Below are 12,852 nucleotides of genomic sequence, written 5' to 3' on the forward strand. Positions count from 1 at the left end.
GTACATGTATGTGGAGTCAAGTGTAGTAAATCTTTACTTACCTATATACATTTACCTTCACGATCTTCTAGTAGTCCATATTATGACCATGATATGTTGGCAGGGTAATGTTTAGATGTCGATAATCTGATGGTAAACATGAACGATCTCAGGCATGCAGTATTGTCCAAAAAAGGCATCTCTCTAAATATAAATAATGCATGTATTTGGCTGTGTACACTTTATTAGTCATCTTTTAACTATGCTGAAAAGACCTGGATACTTCCTTTACTCTAAACTAGGTTTCAGCTGTGCGCCAGTTTCCATGATTACATGCTTACGCTGCCAAAGAGCTTGATTTGGCACTGTAAAACTCACACACTGCCAACACTCTCCCATAAATCAATAACAGACTTACAATATTGCTACAACCTTCCCATAACGGGAAGGTTGTAGCACAACGTGTCGGGGACATCAGCTCTATTATGAAAATGAAATGTAAGGATACATAAAAAAGTGTTCAGCGTCTTGTCCCAGCACACAATCTGTTTAATATTTAAGTAGCTAATTTGTCACCACTTTAACACCGGCCCTAAAGCGCTCGTTTTATGATCTGTGAGAGACGTGTTCCTCTGCCAAGGCTTTCAGAGCTCTGCCGGTCCCCTGGTGATGACCTCGGCAGAGCTGCTGTAAAGCGCATGCGTGGAACAGACTTCAGTGGAGGTTTAAATGTGATCCATTCTATTTCTGCCAGCTTCTCACGAGCGCACACATCATTAAAATCCCTAATGAGATTGGGAGTGGCCTGGCAAACTTCATATTTTAACCAATAAACAGTCAGTCACTGAATCTCAAGATGTCAAAAATATCGTATGTTGAGTGACTGAAGGTGAAGAACACCCCCCTACACGGACTTTATGAACAGCCAGAGTCAGCCATGTTTATGGTGCTGTTCCGCTCCTCTCGGAGTGATGCTCAATAATGTAACCCTTTAGGAAAGGGGGCACTTTGTCCAGTGAGCCGGACCTGGGCGGGGGGCAATGGATGAGGGGGGAGTGAGGAGCAGTGGGGTGCGGGGGATTGTGGTGTTTGATGTATTAGTATTATTATTCTGCGTATCGACTGAAGACCAAGGGCCACTGAGCCCCAGGACACTTTGGTATTATAAAAGTGGCTGCGTGATTACTTAGAAGCATTCGCTTACTTGAATGAGGGTGTGGTCTCATGCAAATGAGGGGACTCTGCCTTTGTGCCTATGCCGTATTATAGATGCTGACCTGATGGCGAAGAGGCCGTCAGGAGACCATGATTGTGCGTCACATAGAAGGTGGCATCTGGTTTATGCATACTTCAGGGTACTCCTCGGGAAGTGGTTGCAGCAGAGCAAGTGAGCCCCCAGGCACCCCCCATCAGGCAGGTGCAGTAACACAATGCATCAACCTGCAGAACAGGGCTATGCCTGTCCACTCTTGAAACTGAGGCCAGCCCGCCTCAAGTCAAAGATGTAGCTGTTGCCCTGTTTCTAACTAACGCGCTCCACTTTCAGAGGTTGTGCCTGTGCTCAGGACAACACATTTTTTGAGAAATCAAGCGAACTGCCCTAGTCTATGCCAGGTGCACTGAGTTAAGGGTGTGCCACAGTGCAAATGGAAATAGTGAACCGGATGTATAATTCAGATCCAGACCCTCTGACTACAGGCTTGGTTTCAATCAAGACAATACCCAAATTCCTGCTCCAGCCATACACAGCATATTCCTGCTAGGCCTAGGTCCTGTGCTGCCCAATGTGCTAGAATGTGGGCAAACCAAGCTAAGGTCGTTTCCGTTGGTAGCCGTGGCAAAAATGGTCACGACTTGACTGCCAGCAAACTGGAGAGTGTTCTACTCCAGGCCTGGAACACTGCTGGTGAATCCCTGTCCACAAGGGAATTGACAGATTTTCAATAGCTTTTTTTCATACACCCTCTCTCTTCCAAGTGTTAGCCTTGCATGCTGCACAATGTATCTTTGATGGGGGTAGGGAAAACAGTTAACATGGGACCGACCTGTGTGCAGATGGCCTGGTGTGGGAGGTGGCCAGAGGTGTGGATGCGAGAACAGTGATAACATGCTTCCGTATAACTCTTTTTAGGGTCAAGCCTGCGATAGCATGCGCTAGAGCTTGAGTCTGACTTGCGAGACACTACTGTTTAGCAAAAGGGTTTGGAGCCAGCCCGGTGCTTACTATTTTTTGGCTTGCGTGGCATTCTTCTTTACAGCCTCGTAATTGGTCACTGCAGGCCACGCATCATTTCCCTTCCTTTCTGTGGAGCAAGTACCAAGCACTAATAGGTTCAACTTAATCGGTGCCCGTCAGCTGATCTCCACGTGAATTAGATACTGTAGGCGAGTAGGATCTGCATCTTATGGTTACCCCCACTTTTTGCTGATGTATCACTGTTTTTGATGTAGTCTGACTGGGATCCTCCTATTAAGGACCCCAGTCTATCTGCTTTCTCCTGTAAATTGATTGCATGTACTTTAGGTACACTCCAGATTGGATTCTGGGGTACACAGAACGCAGGAACCCCAATGCGTTTCGGGCTCTGCCCTTCATCAGGGGGTAATCTCTACAGGTTCCAGTTTTCACCAAAAAGGCCTGAAAAAACACCTCCCTTACTCACAATTGCTTAGAGTGAAACGTATTTCTTCTTCTGAGGAAATATATAGTGACAACAGCAAGAAAATTATACACAAATTCAAACAAAGAGCATATCCAGCGCCTATCCTACAGGAAGTGGTGGACAGAGTCAAACTGAAAGAAAGGGCACAGTTACTCAAACCTAAAATCCAAAGCGTTACAAAGGAGGAGAGAATGGTGTTCGTGTCAAAATTCTCTACAAAAAGTACTAAAATGAAACAAGTTATCCACAAGTACTGGCCTTTACACCAAGCAGAAACGGATTTTAGGGGAATATTTCAACAACTTCTCATTTTTCCTTACCAACGCACTAATAGCTTGAAGCAATTACTTAAGAAGAACACTAGCATATCCGATCAAAAGCATTCAGGCACTGTTCCGTGCCATAATGGTGGAAATTTGAATTACATTATAATAGGCACTACCATCATGCATACCACTCTAGGCACTCCAATCAAATTGAGAGTGACAGCAACCTGTGACACCAATAATGTTGTTTACCTTTTGAAGTGCCCGTGCGGACTACCATATGTAGGGAAGACTGAACGAAAAATTAAAATACGCCTTACAGAACACAAAAGCAACATACGGACGAGAAACCAAAAATCGACAGTAGCAATGCACTTTTCCAACATGAATCAACATCAGCCAGCTTAGATATATGGGTTTAGAACAGATAAAAGAGAAGGAAGAAAGAGACAATAAGAAATTTCTCCTACAGGGTAAAACCTATTGGATAAACAAACTTTGCACCCAAAGGGGTTGAATGAATGTTTAGAATTTAGCTGCTTTTTGTAACATTTATGACTGTATTGAACTGAGGTTTGTTTATTACTGTAAGCATTGCTTTGAATGTTAATTTTAATTTAATTTTTTCCCGCTTGCCCACTGTACACTCTATGTGCACCCTGTGCTTGTTGTCATATCACCTGACGATTGGAGGTGGGTTTCGTCCCTTTCTCTTGATTCCCTTGGTCGCTCGCACGACGTTACAGTATATCATTAGTTTTATTTTTGGTATTGGACATCTTGATTTTCACGCGTATATCAGAGCCACATTTGTTAGGTGTTGACTCGTTTTTTACCACCCACTCCTTGACATAAGGTTAGCCCATAGTAGCGGACTTTTATCTTCTTATTTTCTTTCGGTACACTTTTTGTGATATTCATGCTGGCCCGGTTTTGACTACGAACGGTGATACACACGTCTTTCATTGTCATGGCAACAGGGTAGTCTGTTGTTGCTGACTATTGTTATGCGTGGTTCACTTCCTGTGATTCACTGTATTTACTTCCGGGGCACCAGTGCTCTCCGTATGGAAGCTTTTCGAAAGGGATTATGGCGGCTTTCACCGTGTGTTTTCAGGTATGTGGCGTAAGGGTGTATTCCACGGGACTATAAGGTTGTTATCTTGGTCTCTTTCACCGTGTTTGAACAGTTGTTTTCACGTTGATTAACTTTGTGTCACGTTAAGTACCGGCACGCAAGCGCGGGCGTACGCACTTCGGTTGGTTTTCTTTCATTTAAATTCACCACGATCGTCTCTCATGTGCACAATTTCACCAGTGGATTTCTGGTGTTTAGATCCGACATTATTTATATACGGTTTGACACGGGGCACCATTACTTTGTTCACTTCGTGCACGATCTTAGTTAACATTATTTCTGCTATATTTTCATACACAGCATGTACAGGTATTCGTCAGCTCTTGGATTAAAAAGTATGTATTTCATTCCCTGTAGGAACTATCCCCTGATGAAGGGCAGAGCCCAAAAAGCACTGGGGTTCCTGGAGTTTCTGTGAATCAAGATGATTATTGCTATACTTCATGCGCATATTAGATGTATCATATGAAGAATGAATTTGAATGAAACAATACTACCAATATATATGATAAATAAATCAGTTCGAAAATTATCAAGTGGATTACAATTTTGTTGAAGCGACATGTTCGCAAGGAGTGCTATTTGAGTTAGTTCTTTCCTTGCTGGAGGACGCCTTGCAGAATTTACAGTACACACCTCAGGATCAGGAGGTGATACTCATCAGCACCCGAGAAGGTGCACAAAGCTACAATAATAACACTTTTTCTAAAAAGGAGTGCGACCGCAACCCATCTGTTTTAAATAGATTTCCTGTCACAGGGAGGTGTGACCACCTTCCAGACAGGCTTTAGTGTATTGGGGCTGGGTGGGTGCACTCTGAGAGTGCCAGAAAGTCTGCCATTTGCTCCTGCTCCGGTGCGAAACTGGACAAAGGACATGGGTGTAGCCACCCCTCAGTCCTGCCCCTCCCCTAGGAGGGTCCCCAGAGTCAGTCCAACCACTTCCCTGGGTATAAAGTGGGAAACCTGATTACAGGACTTTGAATTTTACCCGGACTAAACTTTGTAACAAGAAACCAAGTACTTCGACGGTCTACACTTCACTGGGCGACAGAAGAATCTCCCTTGGAGTAAAGGAGTTACTCCCCTGCAGCAGCAGGCACCTAAACGCATCTGACTGGTTTGCATCTCCCAAGCTCCTGCGGACTCTGAAGATTTCTGCAACACAGGAGGTGGGTTCCAGAGCGCCCCTGAGGTCGATCTGCTCTCTCAGCAATCCTGAGACCAGTATCCGTCGTGGGGACCTGTGGAAATGTAGCTCGTAACTGAACATTATCTGCGCCATCTTGTCTCTCCCCAGCGCGACACACAGAAAAACGCACGGCAGCCATTTTAGGCACTCTGGTCTCTCTCCCTGCTCATTGCCGATCGCCGGCGCATTCCCCTGGCGCTGCGAACATCCCCCCCGCGCGCCGCCCACCCCCGCTCTCTCCTACATGGGATATAAACCCTCTCCTTCTGCGCGACCCTGCCATGGAACCACATCCCACGCCTGACCGACATCCCATACATGGTCATACATCTCTTTGATAACCCCCTTCCTCTGCGCCCGATTGTCCGAACCGATCCCAGGCCATCACCTAGCCCTGCGGATGCAGTTTATTGCCCCTACTGTAAGGGAAACACCCCACATCAAAGGGATGACAGTAGATCAAGGCCCCCCACCCCCTGAGACCCGACACACACCCCCGGGAATTGGCGGAATGTCCAGCTGTGTGATAGCTATCTCCTACTGTGGGTGGGGTGGGGACTTCTACTGTAGCTATGTGTGGGAGCGGATCTGAGCCGGGGATTCTGAGGATGTTCTTTCATGTATCAAAGCGATCTCAAGAATGTGCCATGTATGATAAACCTGCAATAGAGTCATAAACGTGTGTATAAGAGACCAGGTCTCAGAGATGCAGTTAGAGCACCTCGTGACGATACCTTGCTGTCTGATCTGATGTGTTCTACTCCGACGGAATAAAAACTTTGTTTCCTGCCTTCCAGTCTCCGGCACCTGCCTCTTTGTTGGTTAATTTTCGAGTGGTATAAGAGGCGATTACCGCCGGGCAATACTTGAAAGGTTATCGACTGCAACTGCTCCTACCATATTTAACAATTGGCGTCCCAAACGTGGGGCCCATCAGTGACACGTGGATCCAGTGGGAGAGGTCCTGACGACAAAGTGAACGACTGCAACGATCGGGAAGAGCTCCTGCCTGATAGACCCTCGTCTGGCAGCCGATCATCCGAACTTCACTGGTTCCGAGCAGACCTCTCTCGAGTGATCTACGGTCCTGACTGGGAACCATCAGGAGTGCCGCAGCAATAACGGAGAGTAGAGGACAATCGGGCGCTGGAGGCGGAAGACGAGAAAACTGTCCACGCGGTCCGGGTAAGGTCGTGAAATACGACGAATTGCTAAATGATTGACTAATTGATTGAAAATACTAGTATTACTTATTGATTGTTCTTTTTGAGGTATTTGCTGCCTACAAACGGAGAAGAGTAGAAATACTCTCTCTTCCTTTGCAGATAGTGAAGGGTAGGTAGCGCGGACTTTTGTCCCCATTGTAATCTGTCGCGCCTATTTTCCTCCCCACTGATTGATTGACCGAATATTGATTGTTTTGAAGAATAGTACTTCTTGAGATATTCTCTGTTTGCAAATAACGTAGAATAGAAATATTCTGTCTAGTCTTTGCAGATAGTGAAGGGTAGGTAACGCGGACTTTTGACCCCCGTTGTAACCCGTCGTGCCCATCTCTTTCTCACCATTGATTGATTGATTGTCCGAACACTGGTTGTTCGATATTGGTTCTTTGGAGGTATTCTCTGTTTACAAATAACGTGGAATAGAGATATTCTGTCTAGTCTTTGCAAGCAGTGAAAAGACAGGTAGTGCAGACTTTTGTCCCCGTTGTAACCCGTCATGCCTGTCTTCTCCCCACTGATTGGTAGTTGGTTCTGCCCGGACCGCTTATTAGAGATGAACCATCCGGCTCCTCTGGAAGGCACCCCTAATAAGGACATGTTTACTAAATATGGACTAGTCGCTGTAGCTTATAGCAAACTATGGCATAAATATACAAAGAAGGACTCCGAAAGTCAGTGGCCACTGATGGGATCCTTTGATGACCATAAAATAGAAGCACTAGAAATAGCTCTACGTAGTAATAAAACAACGCCTACTATGCTTGACAGTATCGGCATGTGGCGCAAAGAAGCAACACAACGGAAAAAGAGGGAAGAAGTAAAGGCAGAAAGGGAATTACGAAAGGCAGCTCACCTTGCCGCTAGAAAGTTAGAGGAAGAGATAAAGGAGAGAAAGGAAGCTAAACTAAAACAAGAGTCTGAAACATCAGGCCAGTGCCCTGTTAGGACTTCCTCTACACTCTACCCTGAGTTGCCTTCCAAGCAACGAGCGAATGACGAATTGCTATTAGGTCCCCCGATCATCTACATGCCCCCTCCATACGCCCCCTCCCAACCTGTAGTACAGCACCAGCAACCCCCAAACGCAAGTGAGAACAGTACCAGCGCCTCGGTCCTCACGGCCTCCGCGCCGGCCGAGCCTCTTGTACTGAACACAACGTTAGCAATAACGTTAGATGACCCTGAGATGAGAAAGAAAGATTCCGCCAGAATGAATCGACTAACAAAGGATGAACAAGCCTGAATCGATAAGGTAGTAAGGACACTAGTAGAACGAAAAGAAAGTGAGGAATATGTAACAGACATGTATAACTCGTATGCCGACAACCGGAGACGACACTTTGTCGTACGACTTTGTTATCACACCCTGAATGCCTATGAGGATAGGTACCAAGATAGAGGTCCCGAAGGCTTAGCGACCTTGTATAGGAAGGTAGACATTGGGGAGGAAGGAGAGGGCGATGTAACGAACCTCTTCACTCGTACACTCGAAGTCTTCCGGCATCTTAGAGAACACAGACAGACAACCAAAGCAGAGACCCCCATAGCGACTGAACCCCAGGCAGGGAAGGCTGATACCATGATGCCCATCAAAGAAGCCGCCCCCTACTGGGTCCCCCCACGAGGTCAGGGAACACACGACGACATCAACCACCAAGATGCGAAGGGGAGGGTTGTATATAACTGGGTTTACCAGCCATGGGACCGACAAGACATCTTGACCTTTAGAAAAACCCTACCCGACTTAAGAAAGAACCCGACGGCCTTCTACACCGAACTAGGTACGGCCTTAGGTTCAACCATAATGACTTTAGCGGATATCGATTTGTTCTTCGGGTTATGTCTGCCGGCTGATGTGTGGAAGCAAATCCGGAGAGTCGACCACGCTGAGCCGTTCGGATATACCTGGGTACAACTCGATACCATAGATAAGCAGCGAGAACCTGGACAAAAACCCCTAAAAGCCATATTGGAACTCCCAGACAAGATCGTACAGAAATTGAAGACTCTAATCCCAGAAAGAAAGGTAGACTGGTCAATAGTGACAGCTTGTCGCCACAAACCCCAGGAGGATGTGTCTGAATACTTCTCTCGATTCGAGACAGTGTTTTCCGATTATAGTGGCCAGGACATGACCACTGCAACCGGACATCACCTCTTTGTCCAGAATTATGTGAAGGGTCTGTCACCAGAAGTCTCCCAGAAGCTACAGACCAGCGAGAGTAGTTGGGCAGCCTCCAAACCCGCTGCTATCCTCCAGATGGCCCAATACTACGAACATCAAAAGAATGAGAACGATAGGACGTCCGAGAAAAAGAAAAAGGAACTAAAGGAGAGGGTAATGATAGCACAGTTGCAAGGGGTGACCATAGGAAGGGAGCCCCCTAAAGAAAATTACCAACCAACCGCCCCTAGAAAGCTACCCCCTAGAGACCATACACCTGCACCCTACACTGGACGAAGAGACTTAGACGGGAACCAATGTGCGTTCTGTAGAGGATTCGGACACTGGAAATCCCAGTGCCCGGTCCTCCTGGAAATGAACAAAAATTGAGACACCAGAGACATAGTATATGACCCCAGAAGTAGAGGACAGGGACGAGGGTACACGAACGACACCGCCAACGATAGGCCAGGCAGACCAAACACCTTTGATCGCCCCCGACAGAACCAGTGCCAGCAGTCCGACTACGAAAACACCCATGACTTTGCATAGGACCGCCAGGGGCAAGGGAGGGATCCAGTCGAACTCCGTGTTGACCAGCAAGGTCCTTACGTCACTGCTAAGGTCTTGGGCACAAAGTCCCCATTTCTGGTAGATACTGGGGCGACACGTAGTGCGTTATCTAAACGACTGATTCCTAGGGCACCCTTGTCTGGCTCACACGTAACCTCAATAGGCTTCGATGGAACGCCCTCCACTAACCCCTTGTCAGCACCAATCTCCTTTGACTTAGAAGATAACACCACTGACACGACATTCCTGCTCTCCTCCAACACCCCCGATGCTATTATGGGACTTGATCTGCTAAAACATTTCTGAGCTACCATCAGATGTTCCCCAGACGGAGTGCGAGTCATCCTGCACGATAACCCGGATCTGTTCAGGTCTTGTCTCACACAACGTATGTTCTCCATAACCAATGCTGACTTGTCCCTACTCGACACGTTACCCTCACACCTATGGGCAAAGACCGACTCGGACGTAGGACGCATGGTGATCGACCCCGTACACATAACTGTCCGACAGGACGCGGTACTCCCAAAACTTCCACAGTATCGGATATCGCCCGAAGGCGAGAAGGCCTTGGTGGAAATCATCCAGTCCCTAGTCGATGCAGGAGTGGTAGAAGAAGTAGTCAGTAATGTTTGCAACAGCCCTATCCTACCCATTGTTAAGAAGCAAGGCGAGGGAGATGAGAAAGCATACCGCTTCATTGTTGACTTGCGATAGGTTAACAAAGTAGTCATACCTCAGTACCCCGTGGTCTCGGACATTACCACCATCCTCACCCTGATTCCGTCCACTGCCACCCCCTTTACCGTTATTGATCTCAAGAACGCATTCTTTTCCATCCCCATCCACCAAGACAGCCGCTACCTGTTCGGCTTCACCTTAAAAGCGCGTTCATACAGATTCTGTAGGGCACCCCAAGGCTACACTGAGAGCCCCAGCATTTATAGCCAAGCACTCAAGAGACAACTAGATGCAGTCCAACTACCAGATGGAGTGGTGTTAATACAGTACGTCGATGACATTCTTTTGGCGGCCGACACCACTCCACTTGCAGTCACAGCCACCATTCACCTCCTCCACTTCCTTGCGGAGAACGGTCACAAGGTCTCCAGGAAGAAGTTACAATTCTGCCAACCCCAAGTAACATACCTAGGCCACCTCCTATCCAAAGACGGGAGGAAACTTACACCTGACCGAATTCAGACCATCCTAGACACCCCTGTCCCCAAAACTCAGAAGCAAGTGCGGTCCCTGGTCGGCCTCACCTCCTTCTGTCGACAGTGGTTGCCAAACTTCAGCCTTATTGTAAAGCCTCTGCTTTCCCTGCTAGCTAAAGACGCCCCCTTCCCCCTCCCCTGGACAACCGAATGCCAGTCCTCCTTCAAAGAATTGCGAAATGCCCTTTGTTCAGCACCAGTCCTAGGAACCCCAGACTACACTAAACCTTTCTCCCTCTACACCCACGAACGGGAGGGATGCACGTTGTCTGTTCTAACCCAGTCCATAGGTCCTAAACAACGCCCTTGTGCCTACTTCTCTGCTACTCTTGACCCTGTAGCCAGAGCTTTGCCCGCCTGCCTTCGAGCAGTAGCCGCCGCTGCTGTCTCTATCCGGCAAAGTGAGGGGATCGTGCTCTCGAACCCCCTCACTGTGTGAGTACCCCACGCAGTTGACACCCTCCTGAACCAGACCAAGACTCAACACCTGACTAGCGCATGACTGACTGGTTATGAACTGACTCTGCTTGCACCCCACATCACATTGAAACGATGCACCACTCTGAATCCAGCTACTCTGCTACCTCTCCCTGACACTGACCCCAATGCGTCCCCTATACATGACTGTGTGACCCTCACCGACGAACAGACCAAAAGTAGGGTTGACCTCCGAGATACTGCCTTCCCAGATCCTGACGGAGAGCTGTGGGTAGATGGCTCATGCATCAAGCTCCCCGACGGCACCACCTCAGCCGCCTATGCAGTCACCACGGCCGAACAGTTGTCGAGACAGCCCGCATCACACAGCGATCCGCAAAGGCGGCTGAACTGATTGCTCTCACACAAGCATGCATCCTAGCAGCGGGGACAACCGCAAACATTTACACCGACAGCCAGTATGCCTTCGGGGTGGTTCACCACTTTGGGCTCCTATGGAAGGAGAGGGGATTCCTGACTTCCCATGGCACACCCATCCTACATGGAGATCTAGTCTCCGCTCTGACCGAAGCAGTCCTCCTCCCCACACGGCTAGCTGTGATCAAATGCCAGGCACACAAGAAGGTGACAGACATTATAGGACAGGGAAATGCGCTGGCTGACATCACTGCCCGAACCACAGCCGAGAATAGGTCAACAACACGCATGTACGTGACTAGGTCACAAACTGAGAAATGGAAGGATGCTAGGGAAACGATTAGGGACATCCAATTAGCCAGCTGACCACGCGAATTGACTGAATGGGCACGGGTGGGATTGAAGGACGATGACGGTTGCTGGCGAACTAAAGACACGAACAAATGGTTGCTACCTGACTCGTTCCTGATTCCCATGCTAACCATGACACACTCCCCCACGCACATAGGGTCTGCCCCCATGATCGAACTCATCTCCAAGGTCTGGCACAACGACAAGATCCCAGACTCAGCCAAACGTCTGGTCCAACAATGCCTGGTATGCCTCCAACACAACCCTGGTAAAGGAACTGCTGTACCCCGGGGAGGGTATGGGGTTCCTAATCATCCCTTTGAGGTCCTACAGATGGACTACATCCAGTTAGAAAGGTGCCAAAGCTTGAAGTACGTACTTGTCGTTGTGTGTGCTTTCAGCAAGTGGGTAGAAGCTTACCCGACCCGCGACAACACTGCTATGACTACCGCAAAGGTATTGCTGAAAGAATTCTTCCCCCGTTACGGCCTTTGTCGAATTTTGTGGAGCGACAACGGCCCCCACTTTGTAGCCGAAGTTATCCAACTCATCTTAAAGGGGTTGGGTATAAAACAAAAGTTCCATGCGGTCTTCCATCCCCAATCTGCAGGCTTGGTTGAGCGACATAATGCCAGACTGAAGCTCAAAATAGCCAAAATAGTTGCCACCACAGGACTAAAATGGCCAGACGCTCTCCCGCTAGCATTGCTATCAATGCGTTCCACTCCGACCAAACACCACTTAACCCCCTACGAGGTCGTCTTCGGGCGGCCCATGAACCTTTGGACCGCACCAAAACCAACATCCATTCACGACGTCCCGGACGTCCTCATGTCTGACTATTTGTACAACCTAACTAAAACATTGTCTGTTATCCATCAGCAGGTGCTGCAAGCCATTCCCGATGCTTCCAGGGGCCCCGGACACGATATCCAACCGGGAGATTTCGTCCTAGTGCGTAATTTCCAGCGTGCAAGGAGTCTGGAGCCCCGGTGGACGGGCCCCCTGCAAGTCCTGATCACCACCCGAACAGCTCTTCGAGTGGAGGGGAAGCGCAATTGGCTGCACGCACAACATTGCAAAAAGGTATCACCGACCCTGACGACAACCGGCAACATCGCCGGCCAAGAAGAACTCCTGGACGAAGACCGACCATCCCTGAGCTGCTACCCGGATACAGAGACACTTGAATTAATGAAATGTCCCGATCCCACTGTGCCGTCCAAAGA

At 48.3% G+C, this 12,852-nt stretch overlaps 1 protein-coding gene across 1 annotated transcript in view; it reads right to left on the minus strand.

The window, feature by feature from the left end:
* Positions 1–12,852, minus strand: part of B3GNT9 (UDP-GlcNAc:betaGal beta-1,3-N-acetylglucosaminyltransferase 9) — an 82,608-nt gene that overhangs the window by 26,270 nt on the left and 43,486 nt on the right. The gene's annotated exons all lie outside the window — the stretch shown is intronic.

The sequence above is a fragment of the Triturus cristatus genome, chromosome 12, assembly GCF_964204655.1.
Source record: "Triturus cristatus chromosome 12, aTriCri1.1, whole genome shotgun sequence".
Lineage (NCBI taxonomy): Eukaryota > Metazoa > Chordata > Amphibia > Caudata > Salamandridae > Triturus > Triturus cristatus.